At 39.2% G+C, this 16,246-nt stretch overlaps 1 protein-coding gene across 2 annotated transcripts in view; it reads left to right on the plus strand.

Annotated features, from left to right (window-relative positions):
* The window catches only part of LOC106878465 (thymosin beta), a 30,996-nt gene that overhangs the window by 1,451 nt on the left and 13,299 nt on the right, over positions 1–16,246 (plus strand). The window contains exon 1 of one of the 2 annotated variants that reach the window (XM_014927681.2): positions 9,585–9,736. The exons of the other annotated variant lie outside the window; for it this stretch is intronic. The gene's annotated coding sequence lies outside the window, so the exon portion shown is untranslated. Of the gene's footprint in view, positions 1–9,584; positions 9,737–16,246 lie in introns of those variants that run through there. 2 annotated transcript variants of the gene reach the window in all.

The following is a 16,246-nucleotide window of genomic DNA, read 5'->3' on the forward strand; positions in this document are numbered from 1 at the left end:
AAAAAAAAAAAAAAAAGGAAAAAAAAAAGAATCCTTAGCTTAATAAATTCTTGTGAAGAAAAGCAGAAGAGAAACTTGAAAATTTTAACAAAACATTAATCGAAAATAGAACAATACCGCTATGGAAGTGTCAGATCTTAACAGTACAGACAACTCTAGGCATGTTTCGGTGTTATTAGACTTCCTCGGTGGAGTTTTTACTAATACTGCCTGTTGGTTGTCGCCGCTGTTATTTACTCTGCCCTTCCTCCTCTCCTCCTTATTTTCTCTCTTGCATTATAATACGTTTTCAACTAACTATATACTTTTTTTTTTAATTGTTTATAAATTATATTTTAACACTTTGAATTTTTTTATATTTCATTAACCATTCCTCAACATTGTTGTTTATCCAGACGTCGGCCGCAAACAAGCAGGGCAATCCTGCGAATAAAAAATTTGTTTTTTTTCCAGCTGTGATCAGATTACGTTTTTATCTACTTTTTTTTTCCAGACCACAATGTCTTGCCTCTTTGGGGACGTGATTAGCAGCTTTTTCTTGCTGCTCAGGCGACTACATATAGGCTCCTTTTTAAAAGAAGTGATAAACATTCCTGGTTTTTAGTTTTAGCTGAAACCTCGCATCAAATCTCGGAAAATATCTTTATGTCTTGAAATTATCTCCCATTTAGTCACCGCTCGGACATTTCTTTCTTTCAGTGTTTGTACAACATTTGATAGGTTATCCCTCTTAATTTGATTTTTACTTCTCAAATTCTAGATACTTTCCTGGGGCAATTTCCTATAACCAGTCTACTTATGGGATCGTTTGATTTGCGAAAATTGGTAGCCAGATTTCCCTCAAATCACATCAACCAAAGTTTTTTTAAAGCACAAAACAAAACCATTGAACTACTGTAATCTTGAAAAAATACGGTTGAAATGGCCGTGGCTGGAAAACCTTTCATAAGTTTGCTCAGTCGGCTGACTTCCGGTTAAATAAGTTCCGAAAAGTTATTTCTATTGACCGTTCTTTAACTGGTTTCTGTTTTAAAACTGCGGTCATGCTGGGGCACCACCGTTGAAATGACACACACAAATATATTGAAAAATAGTTAATCTCTAAGTTATTGGTGTTTTATAACATTAGTAATCAACTAGTTGGAAACCCTTTGGCTTAAGACAATGTTTGATTCGAAGAAGAAAAAAAGCTACGCGGTTCCGGTGAGTCGAACTCAATGCGCAGCAGTCTGAAATAGTTTCCACTGTTTTCGGGGTGGAGGTGAGGGGTTGACCAAAGCCTTAGAGTTTGGGGTCAATTTTGATCCTTTTACCCGCACGATTTTCACTGAAAAAAAAAAACTCGGATTTTTTGCCTGGAATCAAGTACCCTAACCTCCTAATATGCAGCGAACCCCTTATTTTTGTTCGGAGGAAAAGGGGGTGGGTGGGAAAACCGGACCCCCCCCTCCAATCCCGGAATCGTTGGAAAATGTGGCTAAGTTTAATGACATCGTTCGAATAGAAATGCCTTCAATTTCCACCATTTCTCAGTTATGCCCCGTTATTGATTCGCAGGTTGCAGTCCCGTCCAATTTACATTTCTTAGGATGTTGGTAATTCCGATTTGAAATTTCACTTCTTGATGAACTTTGATCCATCAACATGTCCACTACCTGCTTGTCCATTTGGTGAGCCTGATGAGTTGAGGCTTGCGTAATATATTACGTAATCTTATGGATGCGTATTGCATAACTGAATGCCTACATCACAAAATCTCATAACGAAACAGCTGTAGCTATACCATTTTCATGATGGTGCTCGAGCATGTCTGTAGGCCTACGACTGAAACCATTAAAAGAGATATGGAGAGAGACCTCAATAAATGAGCAGGAAAAACCTTAGCGGAAGCTCGAACTCTGGTACATATCCAGGACAAATGGAAGACTGGTAATATACACAGAATGTTGTTACAACGACGCCCTTACGATTCCGCCGGAAGTAGAGTTCTACACATACGATTGCCTTTATTTGTGTTAAAGGAAATTTATATACAGTTTATCTATTCACCCCGCCCCTTCATGCTCTCTCTGTCTCTCCAGTTGGCAGCTAAGCAAAGAACTAGGGCGTCTGACAAATTGTGATTGTAACTGAACTGTTGGTTTGCATTGAATGGTATTGGGTTAGAGAAGAAACAGTGTTTCAGACAAGCTTAAGTTTTAAAAGCAACAACGCAACAACACTGTTTCAACAACGGTGAAACTAGTAACGGACTAACCGAGGTCAAGTGTAGACAATGGCTGTATTATTTCATATCAAAGATTAAGAAGTACAATCGCTGAACTACTGAGCTTAAGCTCTCGAGCTCTTATCCTCCGCCCTCATCTCTCTCTTCCCCCTCTCTAGCTCTTTCTGTCCCCCCCCCTCTCTCTCTCTCTCTCTCTCTCTCTCTCTCTCTACTCAAGAAAGATTACACTCCGTTATTAAGTGATTAATTATAAAGACAGCTGGTCTCTAAGTTACATGCAAATTAACATTTGAAGAGATAAGCAATGGCGGCCATGTTGTTTTCATAGAGAAAGGAGGCGGGGGATGGGCAGCTAGTCACTCTTGCTCTGAGGTGCCAAATATTTAACACCCCAGTCTGTAGCATTGCTATGGTAGTTAGGCCCAGGGTGGATGAAGTGAAGACATGCTTGACATGTGGGGGTGGGGGATTGCTTACAGAACCGATATCGTCTGGAAGGATGGATTGGGCTTTTAACGTTCAAGACAGAAGACTTGGACTGCGACCTATTCTGGCGGCCTTTTGCTGAACCGATTGGTCACGGAGAACGTAAGCGAACCAACACCGTTTGTTAAACTGTTGGAATAACAAAGACGCATACACACAAAAAAAACAGGCTTCTGCACACTTTCCGGTTACCAAACACACTCGTAAGGAATTTGGTTGGCGGAAACTGTGGAAGCCGGTTTTATATATAAATAATGTGTTTGGGCTTGCCCGCTCCGTTCCGCTTGGCAACCGGTGTTAGTGTTTAAAAGTCCCCGTAACTTAGTGACCCAACAAAAGAAAACAGAGAAATGCCAGGCGCAAAAGAAACAGAAATATCAAGCTAAAAAAAAAAAACCGGTCGATTTATTTAAATCTTTTCAAGGCAGTGCTCCAGTATGACCGCAGTCCACTGATTGAACAAAAGAAAAATAAAAAGAACTGGCCTTGTACCGTTACTATTGCCATTAATTATTTCTGACATTTCAGATAATACTTGATGGAGGTAGGTATGTTGGTGGCAGTTGTTTGCCTCCATTTTCAAATATCTCACGACCCTAAACTGTTTCTATTCATTCCAGGAGCTTTGGAAACCATTGTTGCTTTTGTCTGATTTCCTTATTTATTGATTCCACTTTACATTGTATTCATGTCCGATGTTTGCTTGGCACCGCCACCAAACAACCGGACCCAGTTTGACATTATCAATATAGTTAGTTACTTGGATTCTCAATGAACTACAATAGCGTTTAAAGCTGCGGCTGTTGTAATTCATTAATTAGTCATTGACAGTAATTAATATGTACGTATATTATTGATTCGTTGATGGAATGATATTTGGTGACTGGCTCGATACGTTGACAACTGATATCAATTCTTTCTCTCTCTCTCTTTCTAGTCTCAAGTGACTTTGTTGTGGACTTTGTAATTTGTTTCTTTTTCACTGATATAACAAAACAGCCTTCCAGTAGGTCGAATGACCTGCTAGAAATAAGAGACCAGACCTCCTTAAATCGAACACTGCAGTCTTAACAAGGAGGGGCACGTTTAGTAATGCACTTCTTAGATACCTTTAAAAATGCAGGGTGGTCACGGCTAGAATGTCTTTAATGATAGTTAAGCTTAGAATTGGTCAGGTGTTAGCTAAACCAGTTTTCAGTGTTGCATAAAGATTATTTGGAAATAGTGGACTCTTGATGAGGAGATTGTCGTTGGAATGGATTTTGGAGATTTAGATAAAACTTGCAGATGTTCGTTTCTCAACCGCATGGTTCCGTGTTCCATCTCATTGTGCTGTTCTTTGAGCTGGCGTGGTATCTGTTAGTCTCATCTCTCGTTGACTAATGAGTTATTTGCAGAATTTGTTGCGAGGCCAAACATTGTATTTCGAGTTTATGGTAATCTGGTTTTAGAAAAAAAATAAAAACAACTTTATGCTCTTTTTAAGCGAAATGACAAAATAGATCGATAAAAGTACTGTATGATCAAATAAAACCATTAAAAGTGGTGCTCCAACATGGCCGTTCTCAGTTAATGTAAGATATAACATTGTCTATTTGGTCTCAAGATATTAAGTTAAAATTTATCTGGCTCTCCTCTCTCTTTCTCTCTCTCCCTCTCTCTCTTTCTCTCCCCTCTCTCTCTCCCCTCTCTCTCTCTCTCCTCTCTCTCTTTCTCTCTTCTTTCGCATTCCTACTGTATTTGCTGGTATTTATTTCATAGTAAAACTTAGAAAAACTAAATAAATCCGCTTTTTTCCTCCCTTTACAAGTTGTAAAACTTCCTCAAGACAGCCAATCCTTATTTAATTTATCTGGACAACGAAGCAATTATAAAGCTGCGCGCGCACTCACACACACACACACACACACACACACACACACACACACACTCACTCACTCACTTACGCGGTTTGATGTTTGTTGGATGTACGAGCCAACGAGAGAGAGAGAGAGAGAGAGAGAGAGAGAGCGCCTCTGAGTGGTTGATATGGTAACCGTAGTAGGTAAAATCTCTCTCTCGGATCCCATTGTCTCAGTTAAAATCTCTTAAAACCTCCAACTTTAAACCTCTTCACTTTTATTATTGCCATCCAAGTATTTCTGAAGTGAGAAACAAAATTGGAATCGATTAAAGGCGACTAAATAACGCGAGTTGGGGCTACAGAGGGAGATTTAGCTATTTCGAGGAGGCTGGAAGCCATCACCCTAACCCTAACCCTAACTTCGTGCCATCTCCGTTTGGAAGGAAAGGAATTTTTTGCGGCCCTAAATTTCCTGTAAGAATTCTTGTGTTATACGCCTGGCTTCTTTTCCTTTACGGGATGCTGGATCGATCTTAGCCCGTTCCCGTTGTTTATAGGCAAAGTACTCTATCTTTGTACTCTGTCTCTATTTGCCCTTTCTCAACACGGACCTAGGATCGACTGCGCCGGAATTTCGAGATCGAGTGGGAGGGATCCGTAACCTTGGATAGGGGTCTATTCTAGGTACTGCCAGTCGGAGCTAGCTGAACCCAAAGTTCGTATAAGGCAGGATTACCATTCCGTTCATTAATGATTGCGGTCTGTAATCTCCTGATGAAATGATAAAGGGGACACACACACGCAAAAGCATGCGCAGATGAGGACACGTACTATAGTAAGGCATAATAGAACAGGAGACACGTGGGATGCAAAGTTGCTGAAGAGGTCACAGGTGTGTGACGAAAGCTTTCCAGACAATGGACATAAAATAAGAACAGTAATAAACAAGTGAAGAACGAATATACAGTGTGTATTTGTTTTGGAAAATGACCGTCCCGAAATATAAAATGTTTCCACACGATTTCACAAAACCTTCAGAAACGTCAAAATTTGTGGGAATTAAACCCCAAATCTGCGTCGCCCTACTCTCTTGAATAATGGATTTGATCTAAATCCAATTTACTGACATTCTTTATTTATTGTGAAGAAAGGGACAGTGGACATTACTCTAAAGAAACGATCAGCAGTTAAAGGCTGGGGAAGGGGTGACGGAGGATCATTTGTCCATCTTTCCATATTTAGGGACACTACGCGGTCGCTCGACATGCTAGAAATAGCAGTCAAATCTTATTTAAATCACAAAAGAAAAAAAAAAGATACAGTTAATGTCTGATATACTGCAGGAAGGTCACAACTGAAAATTCTTAATTATATTGGGTTGGTTTCGTAATTATTGCGGCTTTTTTTTTCCACAAATTTTATTCAACAAAAACATCTTTAAATGATTACTCCGGAGCATATTCACCATCGACTTCAATCGGTGCTTCCTATTTGCTTGGCAGACGGTCAGAATAATCATTTAAAGATGTTTTTGTTTGAAAAAAAAGCCGCAATAATTATGCCCCAACCCAATAGATAGTTGTGCCTGTTTAGAAGTGACCTGCGGTTAAACAGGCAGGTCAGCGGGGGAGTCTCGGGAGTCGCTCGAATCGTTATAAATGGCAGTTAATTCACACTCAAGCCTCTTTAAGTGTGTGTGTGTGCAGTCTGACGATGGTCATGGTTGGAATGCTTTTTTGGTCGTAAGTCTAATAGTTTATCAGGGTTGACCTCCGGAGCAAACCATTTGTCATATTCTTCAAACCATTTAAATCCCCCCCCCCTTCCACCTCCACACACCGATGCTACTCCGCTTCACATGATTATTGTAATGATGATGATTTGGTGAGAGCAGACCAGTTGGAAGTGGGAGTGATACGAGTGAGTCATTGAGTTGCAGCTGCTTTTGAAAGCCGACCCCGCTATTTTCTTTCTTTTTCTTCCTCTGTTGAATGGTTGAAGTAATAACCTCTGCCTACAAACTTACTTACGTCCCTGCTGCTTCACTAATATATATCATAGCAGCAGTTCATGATGATGATGATGATGATGATGATGAAGCTACATCATACACACACACACTAGTATTAAGCGGAAAGGAAGTTCAATCTGATGAAATAATGAATTCATTTTTTTTTTCGTTTTGTTTTTCAACGTAAAATTGTAAAAGATGGTCTGAAAAGGATAAAAAAAGAAATTTCAAGAAACCTTCGGAAAGGAAAGAGAGAGAGAGAGAGAAAGCAACGAACGATGTGACAGAATTGTTGAGGGAAGGAAAACTTTGTTGACAGCTTTAAAGGAAGGATTTGATAGTTGTTTTATTTTTTTTTTAATTAAAATAAATTGTAGTAATTAATATTGTAATTAAAGACACACCGATCTTCGTTCTGGGCCCCGAAATATTTGCTAAACAATTGTTTGTGTCGTCGACTCCAATTCAATGTCTGATGGTTTTTATCCTTACAGTTTCGATTTTGTCAATTCCAGTTTCACACACACAAGTCTTTCATTTCTACACGTACACACGATTAGGCGTTCTGGCCGAGACCATCCTGTTTTTTTTTTCCGGACTACATTATCTAAACATCCTTTTATATTTTTTGTTGTAATTTTTGAAAGATTTTGCTACCATTTCCAGCATTTGGACCAGCTTAGTAGAGGCAGTTCGCCTCTGGTTTTTTCTCAGCGATTTCACACATTCTGTGGAATTAATAGTGCAGAACAAGAGTCGAATAATTCTAATGGATTGTAGATAGAGAGTGTTGTTGTTAGTCTATTTTGACATGGATGTGGAAGGCCGATGGCTGGCGTCTTCTCATCTCGTCTTTGAAGACTCACAACTTCAAATATTGCCTTTTTTTTCTACCGTTTAAGAATGTAAGGAAGTCAGCAGAACATTACTGGAAAGTGAATTAGTCTCCTTCTTTCCAATTTGCGAGGAAACAACAAAACAGAATAAATAAATGAATCCCAACGACGGCTTTAAACTTTCTAAGCCTGGTTGTTGTTCGTATTGTCTAAGGTTTTCGCTTGGAATGTCGCTGACTAAAACTCCTTACTTTTTCTTCGTTGTCTGGCCTAGTTTTATTGTTTTTTCTGTTAGAATTCCATTTACATTTGCGATGATATAAGAATATTATAGAATCGATTTCAACGACTCTGGGAGAATGTCTGTTGATCCTTCTCCGTCGGTGGGATTTCAACTTTGAATAGAAAGGGCCGCAACTAAATCCCGAACATTTCAGCGCTTTAACTGTAGCGAGCTGGCAGAATCGATAGCACACTGGTGAAATGCTTAGCGGTATTTCGTCTGTCGCTATGATCTTAGTTCAAATTACTCCGAGATCGACTTTGCCTTTCATCCTTTCGGGGTCAATAAATTAAGTACCAGTTGCGTACTGGAGTCGAACTACCCGACTGCCCCTCCACCCAAATTTCAGGTCTTGTGCCTGTAGAAGAAAAGGATTATTATTGTTCAGACAGCAGTGTATTTTTAGAATGAAATTATCCAATGTCATTTCTTTTTCAACGTTTAGGATATTTTGAAGGCCATTGGACTGCTATTTCCAGGCTTCTAATGAAGATACCAGAACACAGTCGTATATTCGCGACTGGTTATCGTTGGGAGGTTGAGGGGGGCAGGCTATTAAATGGCCTTCCTCCTTCATTTGGATCGGAGTTATCCTTCATCACGTAAACCTTTTCATGAAAGACACTCCAGCTGTGGCAGTCCCGTCTTATTCACCGTGACAATGTCTTGGTGTTTAGAAAGACTTAGCTGCCATTTCTAGCAGGTCCAGTCTGCTTAGTCCAAGACATATGCTGGGTATTTCTTCCAAATTCCTTAATGGCTATAACAAGTGAAGTCTCCACCCCAACATTTTCGTCTCCCCCCCCCTCGTTTCCGCTCTTGTTTAGCCCCAGGTCAGTTGTTCCAGCAGGCTTATGTTCTGATCAAAAAAACAACCTCTTCCTTTTGGCCATTATGACTTCCTTTTTCTAAAGGACTAAAGGGAATGTTTTGAGGGAGATTTAGCTGCTATTTCTCGCAGTTCGAGGTTTCTTCATTGACTCCTCTTAGTCGTGTAAAAAGAATTATTCAGCTTTGAACCCGAGATCAACTGCTTCGAGTCGGTGCTCCAACTATGACCATCCTGTCTTTTTATATATTTGGTACCGGTTGATTTCATTCTTTTGCCTTTTATAAATAAGGACTTCAGGCAATTTGACTGCTATTTCTAGCAAGTCAAGTGACCGCATAGCTCATTCAGGGCTTGACTTTTTTCTTCATTCTTTACCCCAGGTCATCTCTGATCAAAAGCACTCCACCTATGACCATTCCGTCTGTTTTCTCCTTTTACCCGACACTGATTACCTCAGTCGTTTTAACTTTTTTCTTTTCTTTTTGGTGTGATTTTTGTAGGAATGTTGCTGCTATTTTTAGCAGTTCGTACGACCACGTAGAGGTACTACCACCCTCCTCCTCGTTGGTTCTACTTGTGGAATGCAGTTTAGGCTTGGAAGAAAAGTCTTCCTGTTTTGTTTTTTTTCTCCTCCACCATCGTCGTTGTCTCTCTTGATGGTTTGTTGTGGGCGAACAACTTCCCCTCAAAATCAAACAAAACCATTCAGCTTTTGAATCGCTTATCCTCATCTCTTCAAAGCAGAGATGAGGATGGTTGTGTCACATCCCCCCCCCTCCTTTTTCCTTTCTCTCTTGAGTAGCGGGAAGAGTTCCAAGTTAAAGAATTCTCTTTGCTTCTCTTTCTCCTCTCCCACTCCTTTTTCTCTTCAACGCTTTGTGTGGAATGAGAAAGATGGACATTTTTTCTTCTTCTTTTCAACAGCAGTAAAAGTAGTAGCAACACATCATCATCGTTCTCATTTCTCTCCAGCTTTCCTCCTCCCCCGTCCTTTGTCAATAAATACTTCTCCTTACCCCATCTCTCTCATCTCTCCTCCTCCTTCCTTGCAAGATCTCTCTCTCTCTCTCTCTCTCCCTCCCTCCCTCAGTCCTACTTTGAGGAGTGGTAGGAGAAACTTTAAAGTCTCAGTTCTCAGTTCTTTCTTTCTAAGCTTCGGACATCAACAGTTTTAACTCTTCTCTCACCCTTATCTTTTTCTCCAAATCAATTAACGCGGTAAGCAGTGTTCATTTATTTTCCTCTTGTAAATTTCTAATTAACTTTTCTGGTTTTAACAAAAAATTGCGTCAATGACTCATTTCAGCAAATTTATAAACTTTTATTGTATATTCCACTTAAAAACTGAAATAGTAATATTTTCATTGTTCGGTTCCCTCTCGACCCCTCAATGAACAGACCCTAATGAGGAGTTGGGGTACGAACCCCCAAAACCTGGTCCACGTTATCCCATATCCCTCCCCCAACCAGTTCTTTATATTCTTTTGTCTCATCTTTGTTATAACGATTTGCTAACAACTTTCGGGCGAAATTTATTTGCTCTTGTTTGCCATTCGAATAACCGCGGAGAAAGAAACTCGTTTCTGACGCTTGAAAAAAACAAAAATTATGACGTTATTAGTCAACTCTTGTAAATAGAATTTTAAAAGATTTAAATATAATTAAGGAGGTAATATAATTAAGTCGGGATTAAAATAAGTGGTTTTACAGCATCTTTGGTTTCAACTTATTTCTTAGTTTCTGCCAAACAAAACTATAGAAATTGTACTCCGCACCGATTTTGTTTTCTAGTAACTTACTTTAAAATATTCTTTTGAAAATTTTTTTCAAATATATTTTCAATGATGGAGATTGCAGTGATGGGGTGTGGCAACGTCAATTTTTTTTTTCCAGGGTAATTTTCACCCCCTCCCCCCATCTCATTAAACTTCAAATTAATATTTTTTTTAATGGAAATTTTTCTCCAAGATACGTTTCTGAAGATGTAGAATACAATTATATTTTTGATAAAGTTTGAAAAAAAGAATTATTCTGCATCATCAAAAACGTATTTTTAAAAAATTTTAATGAAAAATATGCATTTATCAAAATTCTCCTGGAGAAGGAAGGGGGAGAAAATTATTTTAAGTTTTTTCTTTCACCCCTCCCCCTCTCATTCATAATGTACTCCATCCAAAATATCTCTGGAAAATTTCATTAAAAAATATGTATTTTAAAGAAAGTTTCTAGCAAATAGGGTGTGGTGATGGGCACGAAACTGTAGTTATGCCTTTTAAACTGCAGATATATACTCTTCCACATTTCGACTTTGTGAAAAAGGCATATTTTTTGATGAAATTTCTGTAAATACATTTAAGCTGGTCTAGATTAGGGTTATATCGTAATTTGTGTGGGTGAGAAGGGTCTTTGGAAGTGAGCAGGTTCTTATAATTCACACGCCTTGACTTTGCTCGGTTTTTTTCATATTCTGAAATCTATTTGTAAAAATTGTATTTAATAAGCATTTTCAGAAAGTTCTGATAAAGCAGTTTGGCTGGATTGGGAAGGCTCATTCCTGTGGTTTCAGCTGCTTTAACTCTAAAAGACCCTCACACCCCACCTTAACCTTATTGGTCCTAAATGACTGTCGTGTCCCTTGACATTTCCATTCTTACAATACATCCTTTGTTTCCCCAACATCAAGTCCCCTTCTGTTCAGCATATTCAGTTTGGAGACTGGGTGTGATTTGGGAGAGATTTAGTTGCTATTTCTAGCATGTTGAACGACCACAGCGTTTGCTTCATTTGGTTCTGTTCTAACAATATTGACGTGTCCCAGAAGCAGCAGAGCTTCTAAACAGCCACTCAACATGCTGAAAATAACAACCAAACCTCACTCCTCCTATTCTGAAAAATAGATCTGAATAAATGAAATAACATTTGATAGTCTAAAAGAGATGGTGGAAACGTGTCTTTCTCTCTCTCTCCTCTACCATCAATATTCACCTGGGACCTCTGGATAGTTGTTACTATGACCCCTCCACTGCTTGCTTCCTCTCCCCACTCTAAACTACCCCCTACTTTACCTTCCAATCTGACCCTTTCTTCAACTTCCACAAGCCATTCATAACCAACAGCTTGTAAATCCTTTTTCACACTCTTTGCCTCCTCCCTCCCTCCCTCCACTGCTACTCTTATCCTTCAACCCACTACCTCTTACCATACCCCTCTCATTACTTACACACACACACACACACACACACACACACACTCTCTCTCTCTCTCTTTCCTTTCCTTTCCTCTCCTGACTCTTCTGAGATTTTTCACCAATCCCCTAAAGCTTTCTCCCTAGAACCTTTTTCCTTGTGGTTGTTTGACCTGCATGAAATAACAGCCAAATCTCCATATCACCCTCAGCACCCTTTAAAAACAATCTAGTCCCGGCTCCACTATTCCTGCAAAGCTGACAGGGATGGTCATGGCTGGAATGCCTTCCAATTATGCCTTTGCCTCTCACTCTATGTGGTCATCTAGTTTGCTAGAAAATGCAGTGAAATTTCCTCTCTAATCATGTCATCTTTCTACAGAAGAATGCAATTTCGATAAGATTGGCTTAGTGGGGATGGTCATGGCTAGAACACTTTGATTAGGTTTAAACTATCATTCTCAGCCATGATAACCTTTCTCATGTTCCTGGAGCCTCTACGTGGTCTCTCTGTTTACTAGAAACAGCAGTCAAATGATGATATATTGGATAATGTCTTTCGTTCGTCTGCATATAAGAAAAAGACAGGATGGTCATGGCAGGAATTCTTTTCATCAGAGTTGAAATCAAACAGCAACAACTGATTCAACATAGTTTCAAAAGTCACACCAGGCAGTGGGGGGGGTATAACTACAGTTTAGTGCCCCATGAACTTACACTGTTTCCTCATAACTTTCTGAAAAATGCAAAGCCATGTTTTTGAGGATGTAAGATTATGATTAATGCTAAAATTAAAATCTCTTCCATTGTAATTGAGGATCGTTGTCACTCTTCTGGGCTTTGTTTCCTCATAAAACTGTCTTTTAAAATACATTTCTAAATATCTTGCAGAAAGACATTTTTGAGGGAATAGATTACATAATGCTGTTATTTCAAATAATATTTAAATCAGAAGAATTTTGAAGTAAAAGAAGTTGGGGACAGCCCCAGGGGGGGGGGGATGAACCGATCACAATCTTCACCCTTGAAAATGTGTTTCTGCAAAACTTCAGTAAAAAAGAAAGAGAATCACGTGGAAACAGTCAGGGTGGCACCAATCTGTAGTTCTAGCACTTTGTGTGTGTGTCTGTGTGACTCACCTCACTCATCATCACTCAGCTCACTCATCATCACTCCTCCTACACATCATTTGATTCTTATCATCATTGTTTAACGTCTGCCTTCTATACTGGCATGGGTAGGGTATGTTTTTTTTTTCTTTTGGACAATGGATGTAGGATAACATGATAGATGTCCCTCAGATATGGTTTGGAGATTTAGTTGCTATTACTAGCATGCTGACCAATCATGGATGGACGACTGCAGTGGTGAACTAAGACTGAATTATATTTACATGTTTCAGAGCTTCTTTGTAGAGTAAGCCTTTCACCATGCGTGACCATGGCAACAGTTTGGTAAAGTGTGTGTAGGTGGGATTTGCCTTTTGGTTCTGATATTCTACAGAATTGGACCCTCTTGGCTGTGGAAGACTTCACCTTCATCTTATTCATTTACCTCTAACGAGACATTCAATGATGGGGTTTTGCTTATGACGCTCGCACACTTCACTCTCTCTCTCCTCTGCTCTGAATAAACTAGGAGCTGTATTGTTGAGTCTTTTGCAATCACTAGAAATGCTGTACATAGGAAGGAGAAAGGCAGGATGCTCATGGGTGGAATGGCTTTGGTCAGCAGTTTATCAGACCTCGGCTGAACTGGGGCTAAACTCTTTCTCTTGTACATAAATTCCAACAGTTATTTTCGGCATTTTCCCACCACTTCCTCATATTTTTCGTTGGAAACTTGAGACTCTGAGTAATGGCTGAAGTCTTTAGCTTAGAATAAATTTCATTTTGACTTTGCTTCTTTCTCCTATATTTGTACAATTAATTTTTGTATCTGTGCTAAATCAATTATTAATCTATTACATATGTATAATTGTATGAATAAATTATGCAAATATATGGTGTCATGATAGAATTTTCTTGGACTAATGGAAGACATTTTTGTCTTGGACTTATAAAAGACATTGAGTAGAAAGATTTTATCTCCTCCCCTTCCCTCCATTTCTAACTTTCTCTTCCCCCCCCCCCATTTCTAACCTCCTACCCTCTCTATGAAGCTTTGTTATACTTCACCCTCACCCAAATAGTCTGTTAGTAGCTGCCATGTCAGTTTTGTTTGAAAGTGGGTGGGAGGCAATGTTCAAAGACATTCAAACTAACCATTTTGCGTTTGTCTTTTATAAAATGGTAGAGTATCCTTTCGTTACTATATTTCTGTTAATTAATTTGGAGATTAATGAAAAATTCAGTAAAATAACTTTGTACTTGGAATGAAATTTTGATGGAAGATTTTAATTTGGATCCCATTAAACAAGAAGTTTATAGAAGCAGTCTCAGAAGTGATAACCTGCTATTTCTGGGAGGCTGAAGCACCACGTAGAGAGTCTCTTGGAGCAGAAGGTTAGGTGTGGTACTTTGGATTATGTTACTCTGTGGAATCAAAAGAATTGGAGGTGGGCGACGTCTGTGAATGAATGAGTCTCAAGAACTCTCTCGTTTAATGTTTAAGCTGGAAATATAGTTGGAACCTGATGGAAGAAACTTAATCTGAGAGGCATTATTATTTTTTTTGTCATTGTTGTGCCCTGTTTTTAAGAAATTTCAAGTTGGTGTGGACCAAGCAGATGTATATCAGGGAAGACCATCTTGTTTTTAGGGGCTACATTGTGTCCTGCTTGACATTTTAGATAGTTGGTGTGATTTGAGAGATTTAGCTGCTGTTTCTAGCTCTAAGCAGTCACATCTAAGAGACTAATCGTATTGATTCACGTTTCTTATTTGGTGTGTGTGTGTGTGTGTGTGTAAAGTGTTCTATTAACGCACCCCCTCCCCAAGTAGTTGATTTTTTTCCACAATTAGTTAATTATTGTGAGGGTGGATTATTTTTTTATGAAGGTGGATGTCAAAAATAAATATACAAACCAGAACCAGAGCTCACTGTCCAAATGTTTCTGGTTTTGCTGACAGAACCAGTTTCTGTAGTCATAGTAGCAGTGGTGTTGGGAGGTGTTTTTTTGCTAATCTCAGGAGATGGAAGCGGCCAGAGAAAACACTCTTTTTTGGACATGTCTTTAAAAAAAAAAGAAAAGAAATTCAAATAATTGTGTGGGTATGTGGTTAAGAAGTTTGCTTTCCAATAATCTGGTTTTGGGTTCTGGCAAGTGTATTCTAATATATGAACGTTGGGTTAAACCAATCCCTTGGGAGGGAATTTGGTAAATAGAAACTGGAAGCCTGTCAGGTGTGTTTCTATATGTCTCTCTCTCTTTCTCTCTCTCTCCCTCTCTCTCTCTCTCTCTCTCCCCCTCTCTCTCTCTCTCTTTCTATATGTCTCTCTCTCTCTCTCTCACACACATGGTGAAGCAAACAAAGAAAAACATAACAGAAAGATCTTTTTATTAGTAATTTAACATCTGTTGCCAGCCACCCTGCTTGATCACCATGTCAGTTTGTGTCCTTGTAACTAAGCCATTGGGTTTAAGTTTCTAGTAAAAGGGAGTATTGTGGGAAGACCGCTGTCTTCCCACTGTCCAGCCCTTGACTGAATACAACTGAAATGTGGTGCCTTTGCTTTCGTTAATTTTAAAAAATAATGAAAAATTTAGTGAAATAAATTTGTCATTTGGAAGATCTAATGAAGTACTTTTGTTGGGATTACTTAAAAGTAGAAAGTTTGGATAACCAACCTGTCTATGAATGCCCCCCCCCCCAAACACACACCAGCAAAATGAATGAACTCCCCCTTCCTGAGTGAAATTTAAACTTTAGATGTAACTAAATACCACAAAGACTTTCTGCTGTTTCTGGCGAACATCATTTCTGATGCAGACCACACCCTTCTTTCACCCAAATGCATTCATTACCATGTTTCTCTTGAAATGTACCACATGATTTTGAGAATAATCATTTTCTTGTTTCAGTCCTCATTGGATTGTGGTCATACTGGGGCAATGCCTTCAAAGGACTTCAAAGTCTCATACTTAGTCTGTTGGTCTTTTTTGTGAAACTGCTAAGTTGTATGGATGTAAGCAAACCAATACTGGTTGTCCACCAGTGGTGTGTGTGTATGTATGTACATATATATATATATACATACATACAGAGAGAGAGAGATGCAGGCATGGCTGTGTGGTAAGAAGCCTGCTTCCCAGCCACATGGTTCCAGGTTCAGTCCCACAGCGTGGCACCTTGGGCAAGTGTCTTCTGCTATAACCTTGGGCCGACCAAAGCCTTGAGTGGATTTGGTAAATGGAAACCGAAAGAAACCTGTGGTGTACATTACATGTGTGTGTGTGTGTGTGTATAGATCTGTGTGTCTGTGTTTGCCCTCCACCATTGCTTAGCAACTGATGTTCACATCCCCGTAACTTAAAGGTTTGGCAAAAGTGAACAAGTCCCAGGTTTAAAAAAAATCAGTATTGGGGGTCAATTCATTCCACT

Source organism: Octopus bimaculoides, chromosome 20, assembly GCF_001194135.2.
Source record: "Octopus bimaculoides isolate UCB-OBI-ISO-001 chromosome 20, ASM119413v2, whole genome shotgun sequence".
Classification (NCBI taxonomy): Eukaryota; Metazoa; Mollusca; class Cephalopoda; order Octopoda; family Octopodidae; genus Octopus; species Octopus bimaculoides.